At 40.4% G+C, this 20,598-nt stretch overlaps 1 long non-coding RNA gene across 1 annotated transcript; it reads right to left on the reverse strand.

The window, feature by feature from the left end:
- Positions 1 to 4,474: 4,474 nt before the first annotated feature.
- Positions 4,475 to 20,499, reverse strand: LOC127580778 (uncharacterized). Its single transcript, XR_007957876.1, has 3 exons — positions 20,408 to 20,499; positions 12,388 to 12,580; positions 4,475 to 4,695 (listed from the first exon to the last, which is right to left on the reverse strand). It is a non-coding gene; the product is annotated as an uncharacterized LOC127580778 (long non-coding RNA).
- Between the last annotated feature and the right edge of the window lie 99 nt (positions 20,500 to 20,598).

Genomic DNA, 20,598 nt, shown 5'->3' on the forward strand with positions numbered 1-20,598 from the left:
CACTGTATCCTTCGCTATCTACAACTCCACCAATTTTCATGTCGTCTGCAAACTTACTAATCATACCCCCTACATTCTCATCCATGTCATTTATGTATATTACAAACAACAAAGGGCCCAGCAATTTAGTGATTTGGCAGACTGAAACCTGGAATAGGTAGGTTGTCTCATGAATAAAGATTGGACAGGCTAGGCTTATATCCAGCGGAGTTGAGACAAGCAAGACGGAACTTGATTGAAACATATAAGACCCAAAGGGGCTTTGACAGGGTGGACCTGGAGAGGATATTTCCTCATAGGAGAATCTGGAATTGGGGGGGTGGGGAATGTCACTGTTTAAAAATAAGGGGTCACCGATTTAGCAATAAGGAACATTTTTTACACTCAGGATTATGTGTCTTTGGAAATCCCTTCCTCACAAGGCAGTGGAAGCAGAGTCAATAAATATTTTTACATCAGAGATAGACAAATCCTTAATAAGGGGTGGAAGGTTACTCCAGGTAAATGGGAATGCAGAGATGAGGTTACAATCATATCAGTCATGATCATATTGAATGGCACAACAGGGTCAAGGGGCTGAGTGGTCTATTCCTGCTCCTATTTTGAATGTTCAATAATTTTTAGTTCATATATTGCAAGCTATTTAGAATTCCCCCAAGTTGCATCCAGTTCTCCAAAATGTCAACAGCTTATTAAAAGTATTTAGCTAAAAGTGCTCCTTTACATGTATAAATGCAACATCCTTAATAGTTTGGCAGTGATAAGTGGACCAGAACTTTTGAGAAAAAAGGACAGCAAATGTCAATGAAAGGTCACGACTCAGAAATGTTAACTCTGTTTCTCTTTCCACAGATGCTGCTTGACCTGCTGGGTATTTCCAACATTTTCATTTTTTATATATACCAAATATTTTTATTTTGACCTGATGTGTTACAAATATCATAGAACAATACAGAACAATGCTATTCAATAACTGTTCCTGGAATGATACAACACAGAAGATTAGTGTTTGTACCAACTCTGTGAACAAATTATACAATTAGTCCCACAACTTGCTCTTTCCCTACAACGCTTAAATTGTTTTCCCTTCTATACCTTCCATTTTTAATTTGCTTCTATCCACCCTTTCAGACCATAGAATCCAAATGAAAATTGTGTTCAAGGATAACTCTCAAACTCATGATCTCAGACACAAGAGGCTGCAGATGCTGGTGTCTCTTGTGAAATTTCTGGAGCAAAATCAAAATACTGGAGGAACTCAGCAGGTCAGGCAGCATCTGTAAGTTGATGTTTTGGGTTGGCTGTCCATTTTCTTCCACAGATGCTGCCTGACCCACTGAGTTCCTCCAGCATTTTGTATTTTGCTTTACGATCTCAGCAATTCCAAGTCACCCAGCAATAATGAATGCGATTTAATTCAAAGTGAGGATAACGTGCCATGGATTTGGTTGTGTTACCGCATGTCTGCTGCCTGCATTGTTCTCAGTGGCAATGGTTTGGGTGTTATTGTATAGTGTGTTGAAGATGCACAAACAGCTAGGCATTTGCTGAAATCAATCACTGTAAATGAAAAGATCCACTTCCAAATAGATAGAAGAAACTTGTATTTAGAAAGCAGCTTAACAAGTCTCTCAGGAACATTACAAATCCCTCCCTAACAATTATATACTTTTGTGCTGTGATTATAAAATTGCAGCAGTTATTTTTCTATACAGCTTGATTTCACAAATAGCAATGATTTGAATTAACAGTTAATCTGCTTTTGTTAGTGTTGGTAAAGACAAAAACAATATCTACAATAGAAAAGACCCAAAAGTTCTGAACAGCTACTGTAGGAACTTTATTTAACATTTCAACCAAAGAACAAGCATTTCTGACAATGTAGCCCTCCTTCACTAGTGTTGAAGAGTTAGTCTAGTTTATGTGCTCGTCCACAATGGAGCTTAATATCTAACCTCTATCTCACTTGATAATCCTATCAACTGAGCTGAGATGCCAATTTCAAAAAAAGAGATCTCTCAAATGTCACCATGTGTGAAATTTGGCCAAATACTGTGCATGTCTCATTAGAAATGCTACAATTAGCTTCTATGCACTGGGCTTATGAAAGGGATAAAACAACTAAAGTGTCCATTTTACATTCTTAATCAATGACCTCCTCCAGGAATTGTACATGTGTAGCCATACAGTGATGGCAGGATAGGACCTGACTGTCATGTCCCAATAGGTTATCGGTAGACTAGGATCTACATTTATTTCCTATTGATCAGATGCTAAACTGGACTAGCCTAATCAACACTGCAGCCACAAAATCAAGGTACAGGTTTTGTACTCCATGGTAATGGTCACAGCTTTTCACCAGTGAAAGCCTCTCCACCATTTTCAAGACAGGATAATAGAATTCTCATCACTCTGTAGCCTGTAACACTTAATGCCACCAGGATAAAGCAGTCGGTGCCATTTTCACTGGATTTCATATCTTCTTCCTCCACCACTGATGCACTGCAATAATTACTGAATGCAAAGTAGTGATTCACCAAATTAAATTTCAGCACAACCCCTGGAATTACAGTAACAAAAAAAGGCAAGGGAATGTCTAAGTTCTTTGGGTCATATCATTCCTGATTGGGAGATGTCACTATTCATCATCACTAGATAATATCCTTGAATTTCCTACCTAACAGTGATTGTGTGAGAGGCATCGACCTGTCTCTGATCCTGTCTCTGTCTCTGTCTCTGATTGTTTCTTCTTTTTTGCACTAAGGGCTTTTTTTCCCATCTGTCTTCATTGCCTTGTATTTATATTCTGTGTGTTGTCTGTACCTACGTGCCTGTGATGCTGCTGCAAGCATGTTTTTCATTGTACCTATACCTACCGTACCTGTGCACATAACAATAAATTTTATTTGCATTGCTACAGGAAGTGCAGGAGTATAAGAAGGGTTACCATCAGTTTCTCAAGGCAATAAACATAGCCTTCGCAAAGATTCCCACAATCTGGCTGTAAGTGTATTGATAGCATCTGGTTTAGATATTACACATAATTGGCTTATCCAAATCAAATTCAGTTACAGGATAAGAGGGGATGGACTGAAAGATGCAGTGGAGGTGGGGGGGGGGGGGGGGTGGGGTGGTGGTGGGGGAATGCTTAAGCAACCTAAATTTTTTAAAAAGTAATAGAGGCTATCAAATCATAATTTAAAATTGAATTGTACTCAAGATAGTTATCTAAAATGCTTCCCATAACTTCATTTTGAGGTTATCCATCTGATCCTCCCATGTAGTCACTGAATAACATTGAAGTTTTTTTAAATAAGTGAAAGCAACACCCCTTGACCACAACTTTATTTCTGTGTATTGATTAATGTTTCATTACCATACTGGTTTTCAATTACAGCATTGAAGTCAATCAATAAAGCACCTCTTGTTACATTTTTGTATCACCAATACACTTGTAATCCTTCACTGAAAATCACAATCTCATGTTACTACCAATAATCTAAAAGCATGATGCATTTTAAAAAAAAGAATTTTGTTAATAGATACCTTTAAAAGGTATTTTTTTTCAAGCTAAGTAGCTTTAAAAAAAACTTGTTAATGTAATATTGTATGGGCAACCACATTGAAGCTAAGGGGTATATTTTTAAACATTGTCAGATGCAAAATTAGCATTGTAGATCAGTCAGCCATCACAGACACTTCTCAAATTCCATTTTCTTTCATTTCCCTGACTCTTCAAACATCTAAACTAAACTGGTAATTTTTAAAGGAAAGATATTATTTTCTTTGAAAAGTAACTCCCATTAATGGTCAATTTGGTAATAAATAACTTGACAATTTGATTTAATGAGCTTAAGTTTTCCATTTTGGACTCCTTCAGTGATACCAAAATATATTATTTACTGGAGGACCTTGGGCAGATTCTAAAAGCTGCATGTACATGCCTCATGCATGTGACTAGGTTGCTTTGCCCAGGGAGGTGAAGGTCATGGTCATTCTTTGCTTCCCAGTGTGCAGATCATTCCAGGCTGCTGAGTCCAGCAGTAGAGCACTAACATGCTGAGCATTCAGCTTTACACCACGGCTGCAAGTTATTTGAATGAGGGTCAGTCGCCCTGTGAAAAAGGTTAAGTGGTTTACAGATTTTACTGTAGTTTAATGTTTTTAGTTCTTTGTTATCATTTTAAAGCTATTCTTTACTTACATTTAAAAATAATATTTTTTTACTATGTAAACTATTTGAATATTTTTTAATGCCCCTGAAGATAAAAGCATTAAAGAGTGCTTCCAACAGACTTTGTCATTGGTGAACTGTCAAAGGCTATCAAGGCATTTCAGGGAAGGGGTCTATCAAGATGCAACACCCAAGGCCTGCTTGAAGTATGGAGCTTGCTCTGCTTCCTGGGATGCACATCAGGTATGGAGGGCCAGGTTGGTAACCCTCCGTATCTGGTTGGTACGGGCTTACAATTACACAAGGTGGTTACTTCCAGCAACAAGCTAGATCCAGGATGTTCCTGGTCAATATAATTTCATCTTGAATCACGAAAGCTACCACAACATCAATCTATACAAAAGAATTAAACATTGTTTTATAACACCTTCAGACAAAGCCATCTCCTTTTTCAGCCGGGAATCCTGCGTTAGGAGACAGTTGCCCTCTCGCAAAGGCATTTGAAGGATGCTGATGGAGATCTATAGAAGAAAAATGAATACAATTGCACAGACCTGCAAATGAAAATGCAAACTATCATTTCCAAAGATTGTCTTCACTTTCTGATTTGTGAAACCTCTGCTTTCAAACCAATATATTGCAGATTACTAGATGCAATATAAATTGTGCAGCAATCAAGCACTTATTTGCAAAATCAAACATATTGACAGAGACAGGATCTATAGCAGACTACAGTATGACATTCACCTTCAACATTTTAAACACTGCAGTGAGTGGATTTATTCTAAATATTAAAAAGGAATAGTCATTTCACAGGCACACTCAGAATACTTACACTTATTATCTGCAAGGAAACAAAAGATGCCTCTGTCATAATGTTATATACCTTCTACCTATGAATTTGTGTTTTGTGATTTAAAGGAATTACTTCTTTTGATTCAAGGCTCATGTGCTGCTCATTTGATTTGGAATTGAATAGTTATTTTCAATTAACAAATTAAAACTAGAAACAGAGTATTTTATCCCAAAAGACAGGAAACAACTAGGCAATTGAGTAATATAGGCCAGTGAGCCTGACATCAGTGGTAGGGAAATTATTGGAAAAAAATTCTAAGAGACAGGATTTATTTCCACTTGGAAAGGCGAGGGCTGATTAGGGATTGTCAGCACGGCTTTGTGTGTGGGAAATCCTGTCTCACTAATTTGATTGTAATTTTTGAAGAGGCAGCTAAGAAGATTGATGAGAACAGGGCAATAGATGTTGTCAATATGGGTTTTAGTAAGGCCTAAGGTCCCACATGATAGGCTGGTCCAGAAGGCTAGATAGAGCAAGTGGAATCCAAGGCAAGTTGGCAAATTGAATCCAAAATTAGCTTGGCAGTAGGAGGCAGAGGATGGTGGTGAAGGGATGATTTTCTGATTGGAAGTCCGTGATCAGTGGTGCACTGCAAGGCTTGGTACGAGGACCTTTGATGTTTGTGATGTACAGTATATTAATGATATGGATGTGAAATTAGGAGGCATGATTAGCAAGTTTGAGGATGGCAAAGACCATTGGTATCATAGATAGCAAAGAAGGTTGTCCAGGACTACAGCATCAGCTGGAGAGTTGAGCAGACCATTGGTAGATGGAATTTAATCCTGACAAGTGTGAAGTGATGTATTTTGGAAAGTCAAATGAGGGCAGGACATACACAATAAATGGTAGGGTCCTTAGGTGTGTCGAGCAACAGAGAGACCTTGGGGTATGTTCATATTTCTCTGAAAGTAGCAAAACTGGATAGGATGGTAAAATATGCATATGGCAGGCTTCATCAGATGGGGCAGGATGTAAAAGGTAGCAGGGTGAACATGAAGGATTCGTGCAATAAAATGTATGTTACACAAAGCCATAAGATAAGATTTCTTTATTAGTCACATGTACATTGAAACACACAGTGAATTACATCTTTTGCATAGAGTGTTCTGGGGGCAGCCCACAAGTGTCGCCACACTTCCGGCGCCAACATAGCATGCCCACAACTTCCTAACCTGTACGTCTTTGGAATGTGGGAGGAAACCGGAGCACCCGGAGGAAACCCACACAGACACGGGGAGAACGTACAAACTCCTTACAGACAGTGGCAGGAATTGAACCTGGGTCACTGGTGCTGTAATAGCGTTATGCTTACCGCTACACTTGAGACGCGAAATGAGCATAGATTGTTTAGTAGCAGAGTTTATTAATGTAAACCAAGGTCCTAAAGCCAACCATGCAGTTCAAGGAAGGAGAGCTTTCTCCCTCATACAAGCAAGAATGAAGGCGATGGGGTGTGGCAGGAAGAGGCAGGGGAGAATAAAACTAATTCTACGACAAGAGAAAAAAGATAGTAACACACGTGAATCAATCAGACCACAGACTGTGGAGGGCTTTTATAGTTTTTTGTTACATTGTTGGCTTATCATTGGAAGATCCTTAAGTGAGTGAGTAGGCTGTAAGACAGCAATTCATTTGAAAGTACAAAGAACCCTATAACCCAAACACTGAAGCTTTAGCACCATTTTATCAACTATATTCTTAATATTTAGGGACTAGATACCAAATTGATGTTTGTTTAAGTAAACAGTAGTCTGTGGGTGTAATACTGCATGTATTTTTGTTAAAGTGCCAGAAAACAAAAAACCACAGGACAATATACCTTAAATGGGCGAATTAGATAAATTATATGCTATCATCAAGGTCACTTCATTATGGTGATTATATCATCAAATTCCATTCTTATATGGAATTCAGTAATTTAGATTATTTCTTTGCAGATAAGTTAAACAACAACTTCCATTTGTCTACTTCCTTCAACCAGAAAATTGTCCCAAGATACTTCACCTGTTACTGAGAAAAGCTGTCAACTTCCTCAGATTATTGCATTTAGCCACCTTGGTCATCAGGCTGTTTTGATACAATAAAGATGAAATACCATACTACTGCCATCATATCAAATCTCTGGTGAATGGAGAGTCACCTCACAGGATGGCAATGCAGCCATCTGGGACAGACAAAGTTTTACAAGAATTGTCACTTTGGGTTGGTTGGTGTCTGGACACTTCTGTGACAGATCCACACACTATAGCCTGCCTGGTCCTACAAAAGTCGCAGTGACAGCAGAGTTTGAAATTCTGTTCTCCCTCAGCATGTGTGGATTTCTCCTGCCATCACTGGTTCTCAGGCATTGCCCTCCTCTGTATCTCACAGACAGCTTTCTCAAACCACTGGTAGAGCAGAGCAGCTGGAAGCCAAGAGCAGCGAGGACAAGAGCTGATTGTGGGTATCCAGCAGTCACCTGGTTTCCATCCAACAACCTGGTAGCAGGCTTGGGGGGAACACTGTAGTGTGGCAGTAGGGCAACAAAGCCTACATGATGGACAAAAGCAATGGGGAAGCATGGAGTTTGTAATGTAGATAATTAGCTATCAAGTAATTTTCATTCAGCTATTATCATTTTTACAATTTGGCCCAAAAGGAAAGGGATTTTATGTTGAGATCTTTGCAAATTTAGTTATGCTGAATATACCTCTTTTGTTTAAGCTTGTGAAATGGAGGGGTTTTGCAGAGCAATGAGTGGCCATACTAAATAAAGATGGGTGCTTAGCATAAAATTAAAAACAAAACAGGAAATGCTGGAAATACTCAGGAGAATTCCTGACAGAGATAGCATTTCAGGCAAAGACCTTTTAACAGAACTTGGAAAAGTTACGATTCAAACAAGTTGCAGAAAGCGGGAGGGGTGGAGAGAACAAAGGCAAAGCCTGTAGAAGGATGGAGCCCAAGAGAAACTGAATGACACAAGAAGTGGTTGTGTCTGCTGAGAGGTGCTAGTGAAACCTGTTAATCACAGCTGGGCTGTCTGGAGAGATTTAAATAGAACATGAATGAAAACAGAAGAGAGAAAAGAAGCTCTTAGAAAATGCTGGAACTGTGGGATACAAAACACTGCAGATGCTGGCTGTGGGAAATAAACAGAATGCTGTAAATACTCAAGTCAGACAGCATCAGTGGAGAGAGAAAAACCTGTCTTAACATTACAGTTAATCAGAACTGCCCAATTCTGAAACAAGCTGAAAAGAATCAGAATCACTGACTTACATGTTGTGAAATTTGTTGTTTTACGGCAGTGCAAAGACATATAATTACTATAAATTACAAAACAAAAAGGAATAACGGAGGTAGTGTTTGTGGGTTCACGGACCATTCAGAAATCTGATGGCGGAGGGGAAGAAGCTGTTCCTAAATCATTGAGTATGGGTCTTCAGGCTCCTGTACCTCCTCCCTGATGGTAGTAGTGAGAAGTGGACATGTCCCTGATGGTGACGGTCCTTAGTGATGGATGCCACCTTCTTGAGGCACCACCTCCTGAAGATATCCTTGACGGTGGGGGGAGTTGAGCTTATGATGGAGCTGGCTTAGTCTACAACCCCCTCAATATTAAAACTGAGAGCTGAAGAATGGCTTGCCAAAAGCTGAACTGCTACCCATGCCACTTGCTAGTGAGGCAAGAAGTAGGAAGATAGTACAGTTTAACACATGGCTAAGGAGATGGTGCAGCAGGGGCTTCAGATCCTTGGGTCATTGGGCTCTCTTCCAGGGCACGTGGGACCTGTACAAACAGGATGGTTTGCACCTGAACTGGAGGGAGTCCAATATCTTTGCAGGAAGTTTTGCTGCTCGGGGGGGGGGGGGGGGTGTGGGGTGGCTTAAACTAGAGTTGCAGGGGGTGGGAACCAAAGTGGCAGGGCAGCAAGGGGAGTGGCTGTGGGGAAAGTAGATGTTAAGCCTATATGCAAAGACAGAAATCGACTGGTTGATGAGCATGGTGGGACCAATGTTCTGAGATGCATCTATTTCAATGCGAGGAGTATTGTAGGTAAGGCAGATGAACTTAGAGCGTGGATCAGCACATGGAATTATGATGTTGTAGCCATTAGTGAGACTTGGTTGCAGGAGGGGCAGGGCTGGCAGCTCAACGTTCTGGGGTTCTGATGTTTTAAACACAATAGAGAGGGAGGTATTAAAGGGGGAGGGGTGGCATTACGCATCAGGGAAAATGTCACGGCAGTGCTCAGAGAGGACACACTGGAGGGCTCATCTACTGAGGCAATATGAATGGAATGGAGGAATAAAAAAGGGATGACCACATTAATGGGACTATATTATAGACCTCCCAATAGTCAGCGGGATTTAGAGGAACAAATTTGTAGAGAGATACCAGACAGTTGCAAGAAAAATAAGGTTGTGATAGTAGGTGATTTTAACTTTCCACATATTGACTGGGACTCCCATACTGTAAAGGGATTGGATGTGTTAGAGTTTGTCAAACGTGTTCAGAAAGGTTTCCTTAATCAATATGTAGAGATCCCAACTAGAGGGAGCATGATAGTAGATCTCCTCTTAGGGAACAAGACAGGGCAGGTGACAGAAGTGTGTGTAGCGGAACACTTTGGATCTAGTGATCATAATTCCATTAGTTTCAATATAATTATGGAGAAGGATAGGCCTGGTCCTCAGGCTGAGATTCTAAATAGTAGTAAGGCCAATTTTGATGGCATCAGAAGGGATCTGGCAGGCATGGATTGGGATTGGCTGTTTCCCGGCAAAGAGATGCTTGATAAATGGGAGGCCTTCAAAAGTGAAATATTGAGAGTACAGAATCTGTATGTTCCTGTTAGAATAAATGGCAAGACTAGCAGGTTTAGGGAACTTTGGTTACCAAGGGATATTGAGGCCCTGGTAAAGAAAAAGGTGGCACATATCAAGTAAAGGCAGTTAGAATCAAATGAGGCACTTGAGGAGTATAAGAAATACAAGAGAAGACTTAAGAGAGAAATCAGGGAGGCAAAAAGAGGACATAAGGTTGCTCTGGCAGACAAGGTGAAAGAGAATCCCAAGCCATGGGTGAGGTACCAGAGGACTGGAGGATAGCTAATTTTGTTCAAGAAAGACTCTAAGAATAAGCTTGGAAATTATAGGCCACTGAGCCTGACGTCAGTCGTGGGTAAATTATTGGAAAGTATTCTAAGGGACAGGACATATCTGTATTTGGATAGACAGGGCCTGATTAGGGATAGTCAACATGGCTTTGTGCATGGTAGGTCATGTCCAACCAATCTTATAGAGTTTTTTGGGGAGGTTACCAAGAAGGTCAATGAGGGAAAGGTGGTGGATGTTGTCTACATGGACTTTAGCAAGGCCTTTGACAAAGTCCTGCATGGGAGGCTGGTCTAGATGGTTAAGTCACTTGGCATTCAGGATGAAGTAGTCAACATTGGCTTAGTGGGAGAAGCCAGAGGGTGGTAGTAGATGGTTGTCTCTCTGACTGGAGGCCTGTGACTAGTGGTGTGCTGCAGGGATTGGTGCTGGGCTCCGTTGTTGTTTATCATCTATATTAATGATTTAGGTGATAACGTGGTAAACTGGAGCAGCAAATTAGTGGATAACACCAAGATTGGGGGAGTAGTGAACAGCGAGGAAGGCTATCAAAATTTGCAGCATGATCATGACCAGCTAGGTAAATGGGCTGAAAAATGGCAGATGGAATTTAATACAGACGAGTGTGAGCTGTTGCACTTTTGGAGGACAAACCAGGGTAAGACTTACACAGTGAATTACAGGGCTCTGAGGTGTGCAGTAAAACAAAAGGACCGAGAAATACAGGTCCATGGTTCCTTAAAAGTGGCATCACAGGTAAATAGGGTTGTAAAGAGAGCTTTTGGAACTTTAGCCTTCATAAATCAGAACATTGAGTACAGAAGTTGGGATGTTATGTTGAAGTTGTACAAGATGTTGGTGAGGCCAAATTTAGAGTATTATGTGCGGTTCTGGTCACCTACCTACAGGAAAGATATCAATAAGTTTGAAAGAGTGTAGAGAAAATTTACACAGATGTTGCTGGGACTTGAGGACCTGATTTATAGGGAAAGGTTGAATAGGTTAGGTCTTTATTCCTTGGAGTGCAGGATAATGAGGGGAGACCTTATAGAGGTATACAAAATTGAGGGGTATAGACAGGGTGAATGCATGCAGGCATTTTCCCCTCAGGTTGGCTGAGACTAGAACTAGAGGACATAGGTTTAGGGTGAAAGATGAAATATTTAAGGGGAATCTGAGGGGAAAGTTCTTCACTCAGAGGGTCCTGCGAGTGTGGAACGAGCTGCCAGTGGAAGCGGTAGATGCAGGTTCAATTGTAACATTTAAGAGAAGTTTGGATAGGTACACGGATGGGAGGGGTTTGGAGGGACATGGTCTGGGTGCAGGTAGATGGGACTAGGCAGAAGATCAGGCGGCATGGACTGGATGGGTTGAGGGGCCTGTTTCTGTGTTATGGTACTCTATGAAATGCTGTTCCTCAATCTAATACTGGGCTTCATTGGAATGGTTTAAGAGGCTAAAGACAGAAGAGTCAGAATAGACGTGGGATGGATGTATAGCAATTTCTTATTTTAATCCAAAACACCATAATTAGCCGTTACAACATAGTGAGTGATCACTGTTCGTGGATACACAGATATTTGCATTCATCACAATAAAAAGCTAAGGTTTCAAAAGGCAGTTCTACAACTGGTGTCTCCACAGTGCTCAAATCATGGGAAGTCAGGTAAAGAAAATTAGCTGCACTCACAAAAGATACAAGTCCATTTACAACATACCCTGACTCTTGATCTCCATCTCATGCACAATTAAGTTTGCATTAGGAATGGTCATGCACTGCTTGCATGTTACTAACTCAACATTAAAGCAGCCTTGGTCCTCATTACTGAAGCAAGAGATATTTGTAGTTTGACATTGCCATTCTACTCATTGAGACAGAATCCAACACTCCATTCACAGACCCCCTTACCACTGAGTCAGTATATATTTAGACTGTATATATTTATAGCAATGAAACAAACAGGTCTTTGAATCACCACAGTGTTTCACTCCCAATGCCATATCATCCCCAAGTTCTTCTCCTTAAGAAAATGTCAGATAGTTGCGGGCAAATTGATAGATCAGCTTTAAACATTCATGATTAACACAAAGTACTAATTTCATTACCTTAGCTTGCCTTAAAGCAAAGCACTTTCTTACAAATGCATTTCAGGTACATGCATGGAAAATTACAAGTCAGAAAAGAATGCCAAATAATTCTGATTATGTCACCTGTGGAACTAAATGCTCCCATGAATTTATTAATGGTCCTCACCATTGCCTTCAACGCACCAGCACAGCCTTTGGTTGATTGAGGAAAAGCGTATTTGAAGATCAAGACCTCAGACCAACCAAAACTCATAGGCAGCAGTGATCCCCGCCTTCTTGAATGCTTCTGAGGCCTGACTATCCTCAAGGGGCACTCATGGCAATGGAAAGACACCATCAACACCGTCTCGGCAAAATCACTGGAAAAATAAACAAACCACTGTCAATGTCCTCTCACAGGCCAACATCCCCAACATTAAAACCCCAGTTACACTCAGTCAGCCACCCTGGGCAGGCCACATCATTCACATGCCTGACACCAGACTCCCAAAATGAACAGACTATTCCAAGTCCTTTGACAGGAAGAGATCATCAGGAAGACAGAGGAAAAGATTGAAGAATGCACTCAAAGCTTCCTTAAAAGAATGCAACGTCTCCAATGACTCTCGTGAATATCTGGCCCATGACTGGTCAAAGTAAAGGAGCATTCAGGATTACAATGACAACCTGGTCCATGCATCGGGAGCACATGGAAACCTTGCATAAGTGATAGAAGGAGCACACCACCTCACCAACTATCCATCCAACACCCTGCCAGGCCCAAACTGACCCAGCTGTGGAAGAGTCCATTGTTCTCACATTAGTCTCATCAGCCACTAAGAGCCCACAAGGACAGAATGAAAGCAAGGCATTCTTCATCCTCAGGCACTGGCTGAGAAGAAGGTGAGAGGGAAAAGATTTTAAAGGGACCCGAACACAACTTCTTCACTCAGAGGGTGGTGAGTAGGTGGAATGAGCTTCCAGAAGAAGTGGTTGAAGCAGGTACAAATAACATTTAAAAGACATTTGGACAGGTACACGGATAGGAAAGGCTTAGAGGGATATGGGCCAAATTGGACCAGCTTAGACAGGCATCTTGGACAGCATGAACAAGTTGGACTGAAAGGCCTGCTTCTGCCTTGTGTTACTCTATGACTCTAAGAAGAATGATGATAAGTAACTACATGTTAATTAGTTGAGCATTTTCCCCAATATGCTTCAGCATAGGATTAATTTCAACAAATGCCAGAACATATCTCCCACCTTATTGTTAAACTGATTACGGCTACTCATACATTGAACCAGTCGACTCCAAACTTAGGTAACACAATTGATTGAAACATACAAGTCTGCTTAATGGAACATGCTGTCTGCCATGAGAGGATTGATTCTGCATGGAAAGCGTTATCAATTACAACCGGTGCAATGTGCCGAACATGAGAATCTAGCCTCACTAAATTGGATATGACAGAGAGAACCATGGAAGAATTACATGATTATAATGCAAAGGAACATTTCCTTACATCTTTTTTCGATATTCTATCTTTGGATGCCTGGCACGGTTATTTTGTGATGACCTCAGAGGCAATAATGAAATTTGTTTTCAGTAACTGATCAATTCTGCAAGCTTAAGCTACTCCTTCATTAGATGGGGTTCCTGTGATCCACTGGAGAGAAACAGATGAATATTATTGTGCTGAGATATTGCCTGAGACCTTTCTCAGATGCCGTTCTTGTGCTTATGAGAAATTAGACCAACACTGGCAGACATCTACAATGGGCGGGAAACTGACACACGGTGTGTGTCGGGAGAACCTGTAAACTATTAGATGGTCCCTGACAGCACATTCAGATAAGGCCTCCCTTATCACGAAAATAAAAATAAAAAATACTGGAAGCACTCAACAGGTCATCTGATGAAGGGTCTTCAGCTTGAAATATTAACTCTGTTTCCTTCCTGCTGAGTGTTTCCAGTAATTTTTGTTTTATTTCAAAATCTCCAGCATTTTCTGGTTTTTGATGTTCAATTCCTTTCCACACTGTCTGCCATTCCCATCTCCGACTGGAACCTGCTACGTGTATGAGCTCCCCTTGGTCTTCTTCCTCTCTTTCTCCTTTGGGCTCTGGTGCTCCTCCCCTTCCTGGAGGGCCTCAGGCAAGGGCTCAGCGCAGCTATTTCTTGCTTTGTGCAGAAACCAGCAGAAAATGACAAAAAAGGCCCTGTCTGTTGAGTCCCGGAATAACCCTTAGAGTGCTTCAAACAGCAAAATTTAATTCTGAGGAGGCCAAAGAAAATCTCGATTGATTTTCTTGTGCTGCCATTTTATTGTAGTGGAGCTCAATTGCAGTGGTTATACAATATCCAGGCAGAAGAAGCCAGCTAAGTAGGAGATAGCCCTTATAAAACAGAATCCATTCGTTGGAACAATGGCATCCTTGAGAGGTGTTTGACAGCTGTGACTGCTTTGGAATGAAGCAGCATTGTGAGGTTCAAAGGAGGCTTGCATTAATCATAAGGAAATTCTTTCCCAACCTGAACATCGAGGAAATGGAAATTGTTACGTTCCATGTAGAAGCAATTGTTACGTCCCATGGTCTGCACGCCAGAAGCATTACCGGAGTGCAGACCATCTTGACCTAATACTGGCAATGCCAGAAAATCCAGATGGTCAGTCTGCCTCATCTTCTATAGAACAAGGTAAAACATCAGTGACCTCGGTCACATTGTGGGAGGAAGCAAAGTGTGAAATATGGTATAGGTCAGCCACAGCCACCTAGAATAATCCTGATGTGAAGGAGTTACCTATAACAATGACCTTGACCTGATCTAAGATATCAGTCCAGGAAAGGGTGCAAGCCTGTAGTTGGGGCCTTTGAAGGCAGTAGCTCTGTGTGATGACCAGCTTTCTAAACATTATCATCTCTAAATGGTGCTCCTTGGTGATTGGATTGTGGGTCCCTGGTTCTGGGACTTTGGACCCTTTTCTGCTTCTTCCTTCATGGTGTCATCTGACATCTGTGATCCATTTCTGTCTTCCAGCAAAACCAGCAAAATCATCTAATGTAAGAAGTTGTGAAATTTAGAAGTGATAACGTACCTCAGTAGAAAAGTTAGTGGTAATTAGGAGCAACTTTCAGATTGAGCAGATAACTCCCAGAGTGCTCTGCAACGCAGTGCAGATGTTCCAGGTGAGAGTCTACAATCACACAGCTCCAGAGCAAACAGCACTTATGAAAACCTGGTTGTTTAGTGAGTGGCCAATGACAGACAAACTATCGGATAATGTGACTGACTTTCACCAGGCTTTGCAAAAATACCGTTACATGACAATTGATATTGTTCAATGCAGTCCCGGTGCCAGGAACACTCACCCCAGCACTACTGTTACCAAGAAAATAAAATTACGAGTACGTCACAAAATCACCAAAATTACTGTATTTAGCTCCAGGTAAAGTCAATATCCACTTGTGTAACAGTAGAGATTATTTTCAGTTAACAGTGTCATAGACTGTTAAGATACTGGTTTAAAGCACAAATGATCAGCCTATAAATCTGCAAGCCTGGAAGGATTGAAGAGGGAATGTGGTTTAGCACTTGAGTGTTAGAGCAATATCCTTGTTAGCAGACATTTGGAAAAAATCTTCTAAAGGTTTGTATTTGATGGGGTAGGCTTGGAGAACATTCGCCCGGTGGGCAAATTCATTACAATTATACTTAGGCCAATCAGGAAGCACGTTTCTTCCTCTAACACAAAGGGATGGTACAATCAGGACTGGCCTTTTCTGACTGACATTCTCCCCCTTCCTTTTCCTTTCATTTGCATATTCTGACCTGCAGGACGTGCCGACTTGTTTCTCGGTAACTCAGTTCTGATGAATGTTCTGTTAATGCTTAAAGCAGAAACATTAATTGCTTCTTTCTCATCAGACTGACGTGCCGAATTTTTCCACTATTTTCCGTTTTTATTAAGGCTGGACCTGACGAAGTGGTAAACCCCACCACAACTAACAATAAAAAGTTGGTGATTTTCTTCCTTTAAAAACTAACTCTGATGTTGTTTGCAGCAAAAAAATCATACAATTTCTTTCAACAATTTAAGTCATCAAATTATGGAATTGCTTTTAGGACAGCTTTCTACCAGTTTTTTAAAAAATTCACTTCATCTTTTGTAGCCAGCCTGCCCTTAGAGAGCAAGATCACAAATCACTGCAAGATCAGCCTGTGGTCCCCATGCTGCTCATAAGTGCTCCCTGGTGGCTAAGTCAGGAATAGCACTTACGCTGGTTTTAGAAATCCTACCAGATTCAAGTTTAGCATAAAATCGGTCTGCAAGGAGGGGGAAGGAAATTGAGAAACTAAGTACTAACAAAAACGTTTTAAATCTGGGAAACACTTTATTTTAAATGTAATCTCTCCAATGAAACCTTCAAACAAGTCTAATGTTATAACTATACTGCAAATTCCAATCACAGAAGGTCAGACTTAAAGAAAAGCTTTATGCAGATTCATCCAATGCCTTACTTCATAAATAAAATGCAGAATATCTTTATTCTGCATTTTACAATTGGTTAGTTTGCAATCCAAATTAAAATTGTTCATTATTATGATTTAAAAAAACAATAGCTTGGAATTTTCTCAGCTTTATTATGCTGATAATAGGTTGTGAAAGTCATATAAAGTCCAAGAACTTTAGTCTGAGGTTCACATTATGGGTTCCCTGTGTAATGACAGACTGAAACTATCATTCTTGGTTTCAGCACGACTTACCCTATGAAACATGTCACAAATTCTTGCAGTTCCACTGTGCAGACAGCAAGTGAAATTTTTATAACCTGTTACTAAAGGGACATATAATAATACAAATCACATTGTTCCAGCTCCAAGGGAGTGTTGGCACTGAATAAATGAATGCTACAATGATGGAGGAAGGTGAGGGGTGGCATAGAGTACTCCAAAGGGGTCAGTGGGACCTAGAAAGCCTGATGATGAACTGTATCCACCAGAGGCATGCACTTTGTGGAAAGGAGCCACAGACCATCTCCGAGGTCATGATTATACAGTCCTTGCAGGGAGATTGCCAGGGAAATCTCTGTAAGGACAAGTGTAGCCTCTGGAGGCCTACTCTGGAGGCCCATGTGGCCAGAAGGAAAAGTAGAAGGAATCTCCTCTCCTTTAGTTTGGAGTTTTCTACTTCTATTTTAGATTACCACCATCTGCAGATTTTTATTTAAAGAACCAATGGGTATAAACTAGTGTGGAGCAAGATAATATTAAAGCAACTGATATATTGTCATCCAAGAAAAAATATGCAATGCCAGCTACTCAACAAAGCCAGTTGTAATATCGATAACCCTCAAACCATAATTTATTAATTACAAAATTTAAAACATTATGTTCTCGAAATTAATTGTTTAAAAACCATGTAAAAATCATGTAAAGACCCAACTATTAGAAATTCTTAAAAAATTGCAAAATCTTAATTGTATGTATCCTTACACACCTGAATGCAGGTCGTTCCCAGGTTACAACAGGGTTCCATTCCTGAGAACGGCTCATAAATCGAACATTTTGCAAGTTGGAAATGCAGGCGCCAGCAACTTATTTAAAATAAAAACATAAGCCGACCAAGTGCAATGTATAATTAAACCAGCGTGGTTAATTCAACCATACAGATTTCTCTGCAAGATGTAATGATATTGCTGCAAACAGAGTTCCCACACACCAGAAGATGCCTGCTGCCACTAGCAAATCGATCCTACTGGTGTCCCAAACATTGGACCACAAGTACAGGCTGTTCATAAGTCGAGCGATCGTAACCTGGGGAGGACATATGCTAATGAAGCAAAAGGCTTTAACTCTACCAATATCCAGAAATTTCATTTAGCCAACATTATCAAGAAACCATTTTCCTCTTGCACCTAATACAAAGCTAGAAAATTTACTATCACCACCACCAAGTATTTCTCACTTAGCTTTCACATGGCTATATGTATTAACTTTCTCCTTCGATACCATAACAAGAGACCAGTCATTATCAGTTAGACTCAAAAGCATCAACACCTTCCCATCTTTATGGAAGATAACATTAGATATCCATATTTTGTATGTCTCCCCTAGTTCTTGTCTGTTCATCATACTGAATCTCAGATCTTATTATGGTATTTTATTACCACACTCCTAACAAAACAACATGTCAGAGACCTACAAAATGGTCTTATTAGCAAAGCCACACCTTCTGCCCAGTTGTACCATTCAAATATTATTCTTTATTGGATTATGTATTAGACTTCAAAAGTAAGCGATTAATAAATTTAGACTGCTTCATAGAATTTTTAATGAATACATTCCAAAGGTGTATGGGTTAGGAGTTGTGGGCATGCTATGTTGGCGCCAGAAGCGTGGCGACACTTGCAGGCTGCCCCCAGAACACTCAAGGCAAAGATGCATTTCACTGTGTGTTTTGATGTACGTGACTATTAAAGATATCTTATCGACTAACATTTCCAAAATATTTAACATTTACACCCTGATACGCTAAATTCACCCCTCTGAAATTATTTTTCCCTTCCATGAAAAAACTCACCATTATGATTTTACAGCATACTAATCCAAACAATACAAGCATTACCAATTCGTAGCCTTTAATATCATTGATATTACTCATAACCCTAAATTTAGCAATTTTATGAATTACGTAAAACTTGGCAAATAAAACACAACAACCAATGAAAGGATCCATGGCATTGAATTGAATTGGAATTGGTTTATTATTGTCACTTGTACTGAGGTACAATGAAAAACTTGTCTTGCATACCGTACATACAGATCAATTCATTACACAGTGCATTGAGGTAGTACAGGGTAAAACAATACAGAATGTAAAGTGTCACAACTACAGAAAAAGTGCAGTGCAGGTAGACAATAAGGTGCAAGGTCATAATGAGGTAGATTGTGAGGTCAAGAGTCCATCTTATCGTACTAGGGAACCATCCAATAGTCTTATAACAGCAGGATAGAAGCTGTCCTTGAGCCTGGTGGTACATGTTTTCAGGCTTTTATATCTTCTTCCTGATGGGAGAGGGGAGAAGAGAGAATGTCCCAGGTGGGTGGGGCCTTTGATTATGCTGGCTGCTTTACTGAGGCAGCGAGAATAGACAGAAAATAGGCTGAAAGCAACCAATTTTAACAGGGATTTGCTCCTCTAATTCAAGTAAATACACACCACTATCTATTAAATGTCATGTGCAATCTCATTGGAGAGATGCAAAATTTTCTTTACTGCACATCTAGTTATAGATCAATTTTAACTAAAATATTTTGCTAATGCTTAACCAAGGTGAGATGGCAATTAAATCTCAAGATAATGTACATTTTTAAAATTTCTCCTTTGTGTTAATTTGAATATATCATTTACTAATTCTATAAAAAAACAAAGTCTTGATTTATATATATAATTGCAAAATTGTCCCATCCGAGGGATAAGTGTACTGTAATATTTCTCAATGTTACCTGGATTGTTAATAAACAGAAATAGAGAATTTAATTACCCATTTGTCAACCTTCTTACACTGCTTTTTTTCTGAAGACCACATAGAATATCACAAGCTTCCAAACAGTAATATCAAGGGTAGTTTTCTTACAAAGTACTTCTAAAATGGATGAGTTTTTAGTCATTCTACCATGAGAATCACTTATTGCTGCAATATCAGCAGCAAACACCAATGAACTCCAATTAAGATTTCCATCCTCAAGATTAAAAATCATGATCTTTATTTCTTTAAAGTATGTAAAAGTGAGTCTATGACCATTAAAAGGTATAGGGGATAATGAAGTCCCTTGCTTGGTCCTTTTTTGCTGATTGTTTCTACCATTTTGTAGTGGATGGGTCAAAACAAAATTGCTAATTAAGTCCATCAAATATTTGACAACATCCACTCTTAATAACTTATAATTAATGATCAACAGAATCTGAGGCCTTGTAACACCATATCCATTTAATTTTACTTCCTTAATTATGTTCTGAGCAATATTCTCAAACATCCAGAAGTAGCAGAAATAAAACCTGCTCTCTGCCCTGCCCTGTCAGGGATGCTCCCTGCCCAGCCCTGCCCATTAAGGATGCTCCCTGCCCTGCCCCGCCCCGTCAGGGATGCTCCCTGCCCTGCCCCGTCCTGTCACAGATGCTCCCTGCCCAGCCCCGCCTCACCGTGTCAGGATGTTCTCCACACGCCCGCCTCATCACTCGGACTACAACTCCCGATGCTCACCGCGCCCCTCGCACCCCCCGCACCGGCGAGGGACGGGACGGGACGGGAGAAGCTGCTCCCTCGGCACCAACCCGCCCTGTTCCCAACACCTGGAGCTCCGTCAGCCGCCCGCTCCCTTCATCAGCACCAA

Source organism: Pristis pectinata, chromosome 20 (assembly GCF_009764475.1).
Source record: "Pristis pectinata isolate sPriPec2 chromosome 20, sPriPec2.1.pri, whole genome shotgun sequence".
NCBI classification, from domain to species: Eukaryota; Metazoa; Chordata; class Chondrichthyes; order Rhinopristiformes; family Pristidae; genus Pristis; species Pristis pectinata.